Genomic DNA, 6,000 nt, shown 5'->3' with positions numbered 1-6,000 from the left:
GTGAGCTCAGGAGCAGACACCATGCGAGAACTGCAGATGTGAGGAGTCATAGAAACACCTGCTGTGCCTCTTACCTCGTTACGCCGAGCAGTGCGTTCAACACCGTATCACATTTGTGACCTGCACAAAAGTTTCATTCGCGGTGACAAAAGTACTTCGAGCGTTGCCACCCGCGTCGAAAGCTTTGTATATTTCAATTAGCACAACAGTAAACACGACCTTTTTCTGGCTTCATTGTGCGTTTTCTTCTTATGGCCCTCTTTTTCTTCTTATTGGCCCTCTTTTCAATCTGGCCAATGAGCCTTCTTTGGCTACCTCATGACATCTGAGGTAGCCAAAGCCGATGCACTCGCCATGCGGTGAACGAGAAGCATATCAGAATCCGAGGAGCGAGATTTTTGTTACTTATAGCCAGAAGAAGAAAACGGACAATGAAGTCAGAAAAAGGTATTAACTGTTGTGCTAAATGAAATATACAAAGCTTCCGATGCGGGTGGCAACGCTCGAAGTACTTTTGTCCCCGCGAATGAAACTTCTATGCAGGTCACAAATGTGATACGGAGTTGAAAGCGCTGCTCGGCGTAGCGAGGAAAGAGGCACAGGAGGTTTTTCTATGACTCCTCACATCTGCAATACTCGCATGGTGTTCGACCCATTCGAATGAGGAATGACTAGGCCTTTGTTCAATCACCGCAATTCCACGGAGAATGTAAAAAAATTGCACAAAAAAAAATTACGCCTGGGGAGAACTGTGATGCATTGGCCGAGTGTCAAAAGTCCGTCCGTCGTGACTTGGTCTGGATTTGTAGCCTTACTGAGAGAAATGTGGACTACACGGAAGACCAATACAAAAAAAAAAGAAGATAACATGAAAACGAAGGCTAAAATAATGTTATGATAATGAAACGTCACCCTTTCTGAAGAGTCCATGCAGCGCCTGATTTCGCTCGCGTTCTTGTTATTAGATTGTTTTATGGAAAGGCGGAAGAAAGGACAGTATGGCTATGGAAAACATAACACGACGTGAAAAAGATTGGCAAGTGAATTCGTTATTGGATTCCTGTAACTTCCAGGAGATGGAAGGTATAACAGTAACAATGTTGGGTACGATGAAAAATCGAAGCACCCTGTTTAAAGTACATCGGAAAGTGAGGCGGACTAAAAAAAAAACTTGCTGGGAAACTACATGTTGCGGTTGATCATGATTCTGCAAGAAAGTACAGTTTTGTTTAAGACTACAAAAATTATCAATTATGTGCGCAGGAAGCAGTAACTTCTCAATAATCTAGATTTTTTTTGTGCGAGGGGGTGTGCACTAAGCTAGAAAGTACAGGCCTCGCCGTGTGAGCATGCAAAGTTTCCTCAACGGGAAGTTACATCTTGGTTTCAAGCCTTGTCAATGGCCTTGACAGGCGAAAGCGAAGCGATTGATCGAACTGTAAAAGCAGAGAATAAAGAAAAAGTGACGCGACTCTTAGGAAATTTGGAACAGTGACAAGGAGAGGATATCACAAATGTGACCGATCTTCCCAAGAGAATAGCAATGACCATCTTTTGAAGTATTCGTAGTGCATCGGAGCACCAACAGACGCATCATGCGGGGGGTAGAGGAAACTTCGATTGTCGATAATGCTACTTTCGGACGTTCTCTAGCTAACTGTTTAGAGAAACACATATTTCAGATCGCTGAAAAACAAGCAGCAGCTAAGTAGCTTCTCCTTAAAGAGTGACTGAAGCTCTCACTCTTATGCTGAATATGTTAAAACCAATCTGTATGAGTAGATCCCTCTCGCTTTGAACCTCGAACATGGTGAACATACGATACAGTTTTTGCGACTCGACCACTGAAGAGCGTAGCGCTTTTTGAGCGTAGCGCATTTGAAGTATATATGACGAGACAAGTGGAATCGGATGTCATATCTCATTCGTTTCACTTGATTTCTTTTTACCCGCTTATATGTTCACTTTGTTAGTACAGCTTTTTATTGTTACAATATTCTAGAGATTCTCAAACTATGGCACGAGTTTCCACCAACGGTTTATTGTTGAAAGTGTCCAGCGTGTTAGGCCAATCACCATCCCCGTAACCCTCCCTTTCCTTTTTCTTTTTCTTCCCTATTCTTTCTCCCCCAGTGAACAGTAACAGATCAAATTTTGTCACATCCCAGCTCTCGGCACTTTGCGTGTGTCGTAGTGAAATCAGAGTGACCTTATTTTCCAGCCAGGTTATACCTGGTTAACTTCTATGCCTTTCTATTTGTCCGTATCTCTCCTTCTCTCTGTCTCCGCACTTGTGCCCACTGAAGGCGTTATATTGTGCTTCAGTAATAAATTTCACTCAACGCAAACCCTGTATATACTACAATATTCTGGGGTAACAGTACCGTTACATCATCCGCGTAAACAAGTTAGCTTATTGAGTGGAATACGGATTCTTTCCGTTGGCCACTATCGCACGTATTGCGACTGCCTGTATTTAGTCGTACACAAAAAAAAAAACAGCAGCAAGTGCAATGCTGACACGACCCCCTTATATTTTAGTTTATTGCGAACTCTGGCTATAAATAAAGAAGTGCTGCAGCATTGAGAAGGGACTTGGACATTAGTGTACTTATGTGTCTGGACTTCGTGTAATTGTGATTTGGAGTTGACTTTTAGTTTAGCGCGTTGATGTTATTCTTTATTTTCTTTATTTTATTTTTCTCTTATCTCTATGCAAAAAGGAGTAGCCGGCGCCAATTAAAAGTGACAGCTCGTATGTACCATATGATAATAACAATAATAAAGTGTTGCAGTATGAGCTGAAAGCTTCCACCCACACCGGAATGCTTCCCTTATGCCGCTGTACTCTTCAAGGAACTGGAGATAAAGCGGGTGGCGCTTTCGAGAACCATTATCTATGCGCGTGGGAGCGAAAAACAATCGTGAGCACCCCATTCACTTGCATGATTATCCTGCAAATAACACCTGAAGTACTGCTTTCCCCGCATATTGTTCCCAAACCCAGCGTCTCTCAAGCCCTGAAGTAAGAATGAAAAAAAGACTGCCTAGACAATTCCCATCGGAGCTGGAAAAGAACTAAGACTTCTGTGGAAACATAGGAAATGTTCTCCAAAGCTGGCTCGCTATCTTCCAGTTCTCGCTCTAACCTACAAAAGAGGTTTCATGACACAGCTCTGCGAGCACCAACGTACGCTTGCGCAGCCCACTGTTAATTTCCGTTGTAATCCACGAACCCGAGCCAGTTCGTTTATGAGGCAACTCCCCGCGAATCGCAGCGTGAGAAATGAGACCGACGTGCGGGGGCGATAACTTTCAAACTCGGGACACGACGGAGCGAGAGTGCCGCGGTTTACGCCGGAGTTCGAGGCTACCGGAGCAGCAAAGAAAGACGCGATCTGGAGGCGGGAAACACTTGCCGCTGAACCTTTTGCAGAAAGTGCAAGAAAAGAAACGCGGCCAGAGAAAGGGTCCCTATCTGCGCACTAAGCGCCGTACTCAACCAGGGGGAATTTCTCCTAATTGCGGGCGAGACCTTCATTTCGCGACTATACCCACGTGAACGCAGTTCCCACGGGATCTATGGCACTTCGGGATTACGAAGCAGGAGACGCAAGCCGGCGTGCCCAGGGTTCGCAGGAAACACGCCTCGAGATAAAATCTCGAGGGAATGTTGGCGAGGAGATAATGCCGGGCGTGGCTGCTGCTGCTGCCTGTAAGTGTTCTTTCAAGCATAACTTCGATTACTGCGGCCGTTCAGGGAACGGAAAGGCGTATAAGCCGAGTCTTACACTGAAAATAACATGCACAATTTGCTCCGTGCTAGCGTGGGATCAGGAGGCTAAACGTGAAGTGCGTGCAGCTAGTAGGAATTGCAGAAGGCAGCGTGGCAGGTGAAGCCCAATCATGGCCCCGTTGAATTTATATCTGAATCATGTGGAAAGTGTGTTCAGTGGTCGCCTCTTCCTCGTGATAGTTGCGCCTAGCTGTCGCGCTCAATCGCGCTGTATTAATCTCCTGGTGTCCCTAAGCCCTCATGAGAGAGAGAGAGAGAGTAAAACGAAGGGTTGGGGCTGGAGGGCGGGGGGGGGGGGGGATAAGAAGGAAAGTAATCTTGTTTGTAGCTGGTGCTTATTGTGGTGGCTTGTCGCAACAGGCTGGTTTCTTCTTGCGATGGATGCCGAAAATTTATCTGCTTATGCGTCTAGTGCAACGCCACTAGAATGTGTGACCGCACGCCCAGAATGCAGTGTCTCTTGGAAGTGCAAAATAAAGAGAAACAAAAGGCGTGAAGCTCTTTTGGCGGCTATAACTGGCCGCCCTGGGAACACAAGATGTCGTGGGTGCTGGTGCGGAAGGTTTTTTTATAAAATTATATGGATGGCTGGAAGCTCACTCTTGCGATCGGTGTCGCGGTAGTCGCGCTGACTTGCTATCGACGGCAATATCGCGACTCACGCGCGGCGGGTGGGAGGGTCTCCGGAGAGGAGAAGTGTGATTGGCTGCAAGTATGGCGAAATGAAGTGGGCGCATTGCCAAGTTTCCGCTCAGTCGGCTCGGTGGCAGAGCTAGGACCGTGTTCTGCCTTGCGCAGGTGGCAGGAGTGTTGTGTGTCCGAAAGCTAATATAAGCCCCCTAACGTTCCTGCTAGCTGTGCATATGCACTGGTCTGAGCAGGTCAGACAGTAAAGGCCAAGCTCGTTATCTAACATTTAATTCGGCGCTGACTTACGCCGTCGGTCTCCCGTCATTCTTAGCTCCTGCACTATAGAGGCCTACAACGCCACCGGCGAGCGTCATCATCACACCATCGTCGTAAGACGCCTGGTAGATGCGAGGCGCCGTTGTTCCTAGCAAAAATTGCACGCACGTCGCACCCGCCTATGGTTAAAACCCCGCTCAAAGATTTCAAACGCAATGATGAAACTTGTCATCGCTGTCAATGTTTCACCCTTCGGGGGAAACGAAATATTTACACTATCAAGTATTTCAATAGCACCGTTTCAGGCGTATGCTCACCTTCTATTCGGAGATGTATACTTAGAGGATATAAATAAAGCCTAAATTATGTTATCATTAGATTGGCTATGCTACGCGTCCTCGTATTCATATTAGATATGATCGCGAAATTTCCAGACGAATTAGTGGTTATATTATAGATTTGGTTCCAATGATGGTACAGCTTCACGTAAATTCAAAATGATTTCTCTTACATTTTTTTTCCTTACGGAGAACCATCGGCGCTGACTATCACATACGGTTTACCATCAGTGCCAGCTCGTGCATCATCATGCGAACTTATAAGACGACATTGTCCTTATTCGATGCAGTACTGATGCTCCCTCTCAGCAAAACTGCATGGCTGCGCTGGAGTGACGGAAACTAAATTGACCGAATGTGGGCACGTGTGTCTGACTTCGTCGTTCTATTACTCTGCGATTACTCTGAATTACTATGACATTTTAATGGGATTTAATACCAATCGTGTTATTTTCTTACTTGTAAGAAGTGCTAACATGTAAATGAAGCCACTTCAACGCCTGAGTGAAGCGTTTCTTGCTGATGCTGATCTATTCTAAAATGTGAATTCCTTGAGATTAACTTGCGGGATGGTGCGGGGTATTGTGGTCTATGCGGGCTATGTGGTCTATGCGGGGTATGTGGTCTATGCGGGGTATGTGGTCTATGCGGGGTATTAGAAAAAAAATGTCACAGTTTCGCCCTAAGCGCGAAGCAATGAGTGCGATAGCAACACATTAATGTCATACGAAGTAAGGTGAGCGGTTTTGGTAGCAATATGAGTTGTAGTAAACATGAGCTGATTAAGTAAGCAGGTGTGCTGCGGTGTAAGTAGACCGACATGAAGAGAGACTCGATGACCACGAGAAGGCGCGTGTGAAACGGTGGTGTTGATGAGAAGCGCTTCCCGTGGGCAGCGCGTGCGAAGGGACACACCTGTAGCGCTGCACTGCCGATCCGGGCAGCATTGCATGTGTAGCG

This window comes from Dermacentor silvarum, chromosome 6 (assembly GCF_013339745.2).
Source record: "Dermacentor silvarum isolate Dsil-2018 chromosome 6, BIME_Dsil_1.4, whole genome shotgun sequence".
NCBI lineage: Eukaryota > Metazoa > Arthropoda > Arachnida > Ixodida > Ixodidae > Dermacentor > Dermacentor silvarum.
Note: the sequence above shows the minus strand (reverse complement) of the source record.